This window comes from Hylobates moloch, unplaced genomic scaffold (assembly GCF_009828535.3).
Source record: "Hylobates moloch isolate HMO894 unplaced genomic scaffold, HMol_V3 SCAFFOLD_5, whole genome shotgun sequence".
Lineage (NCBI taxonomy): Eukaryota > Metazoa > Chordata > Mammalia > Primates > Hylobatidae > Hylobates > Hylobates moloch.
Genome location: NW_026652280.1, coordinates 117934748 through 117937291, shown reverse-complemented (window position 1 = coordinate 117937291; position 2544 = coordinate 117934748).

The following is a 2544-nucleotide window of genomic DNA, read 5'->3' as shown; positions in this document are numbered from 1 at the left end:
AGACAGAGTCTCGCTCTGTCGCCCAGGCTGGAGTGCAGTGGCGCAATGTCGGCTCACTGCAAGCTCCGCCTCCCGGGTTCACGCCATTCTCCTGCCTCAGCCTCTCCTGAGTAGCTGGGACTACATGCGCCCACCACCACGCCCGGCTAATTTTTTGTATTTTTAGTAGAGACGGGGTTTCACCGTGGTCTCGATCTCCTGACCTCGTGATCCGCCCGCCTCGGCCTCCCAAAGTGCTGGGATTACAAGCGTGAGCCACCACGCCCGGCCCAAACATAATTTTTTTACAAGCTGTGTAGATAAAACATGATATACTTCCCCATATATTTAATTTAGTGATCTCTGTGTGTGTCATCTTTAGCAAAACTACAACAGATCTTTTCTCCCAATATTTGCTTTCTTTCAATATTTACAAAATGCCGGCTATGTAAGGCTCAGTGATACAATGGTGAATATTAACTTACTGGTGTAAAATGGCATTAATACTATTTTTATAAGATATGACTATCCAATAATGTGACTAAATTTTGTGAACTTAGTTGTACAAAGCCACATCTTGAAAAAAAAAGTGGCATGAGTACAATTTTTTCTTTTCTTTTCTTTTTTTTTGAGACAGAGTCCTGCTCCATCACCCAGGCTGGAGTGCAGTGGTGTAATCATGGCTCATTGCAGCTTCAATCTCCCAAGCTCAAGCGATTCTCCCACCTCAGTCTCCGAGTAGCTGGCAACACAGGTGCATGCCACGAAACCCAGCTAATTTTTAATTTTTCTTCAAAGACAGGGTCTCACTATGTTGCCCAGGCTGTTCTTGAATTTCTGGGCTCAAGCCACCCTCCTGCTTCAGTCTTCCAAAGTGTTGGAATTACAGGCATGAGCCCATAAAAATGCCCGGCTGCATTTTACTTATCTTTCATATACAATTGCCTCAGGGAAAATCTAAAGGGGCCAGGTCTTGTAACCTGTTTAGTGATGTCACATATTGGAAACAGTTTTCTGAAACTGACATTCAGAAAAAGTTATACTATATATATTTATCTACCATTTTTATAAAACAGAAAAATGAGAAAGCATACAACACAAAGCCTGAGAGGCAGTAGAATTAGTGATTAACAGTGGTCCTTGGAGCTAGAATGCCTCCTAGCTCTACCACTTACTAGCTGAGTAACTTTTAGCATCTCTTTGTGCTTCTGTTTCCCCAGGCATAAAATGAGAGCAACAGCAGCAATAATGGCAAGGGTACTAATAATGGTAATGATGTAATAATAGCACCTTCCTCACAGGAATATCTTGAAGATTAAATGTAAAGGCTTAGAAAAGTTCCTGATGCACTGGGAAAATGCTCAAATAAATGTCAGCTACTATTATTACAGGTATTATAATAATGTGAATTGATGACTCCATTTCTGGTCAGGGTATAAGGAATTTTTTAATTAAAAATTTTTTTATTTTAATTGCTTATCTATATTAAAATATAGTTGACAAATAAAAATTGTATATACTTACTGTGTACTATGTAATGTTTTGATATGTGTATATACTGTGAAATTGCTAAACCAAGCCAATTAACATAGACATCAACTCACATATTTATTTATTTTTTGCTGTTGGAGAACACTTATGATCTATTCTCTTAGCAATTTTCAAGTATAATACATTATTATTAACTACAGTCAGCATTCTGTACAACAGATCTGAACACATCCATCCCACCTAATTGAAACTTTGTGCCCTATGACCAACAGTTCCCCATCTCTCCGTGCCCTCACCCACTATGAGTTCACCTTTTTTATATCCCACATATATGTGAGATGATGCAGTATTTGTCTTTCTGTGCCTGGCTTATTTCACTTTAAACAAAAGTCCTCCAGGTTTATCCATGTTGTCACAAATGACAGGATTTCCTTTTTTTTTTTTAAAAGGCCGAATAATTTCCATTATATATACCACATTTTCTTTATCCATTCATCTGTTTACAGACACTTAGGTTGTTTCAATAACTTGGCTATTGTAAATAATGCTGCAAAGACAATGAGAGTACAGAATTCTCTTCAACATACTGATTTCAATTCCTTCGAATGTATACGCAGAAGTGGGGTTGCTGGATCTAGCGTATAAAGACTTCTGTGCCATATAGTCAGATAGTACTTTCTACTACTAGTAACTTTTGATAATTTGCTGCTTACCAGTGATTATTAATCTTAAAAAATCAATGTAATGCACTGAAGGGCAAGTTGGTAATATATATCAAAACCCTTAAAAATCTGCATGCCCTGTGACTCTATAATTCCATTTCTAAGTGTTAATCCTAAATAAACAATAATGGATGTATACCAAGCTTGGTTATAAGGATGTTTATTGTAGTTTATTTATAAAACTATTAATAAAAAAGAAAGGAAAGGAGACTTTCAAAAGTGACTTGGTTCAATAAATCATGGAAACTCATACAATAGAATAATATGCATCTATTAAAATAATTTTGTAATTGAATATTTAATGATATGAAAAGATATATGAAGTTAAAAACCATACTAAGTATAGTATAAT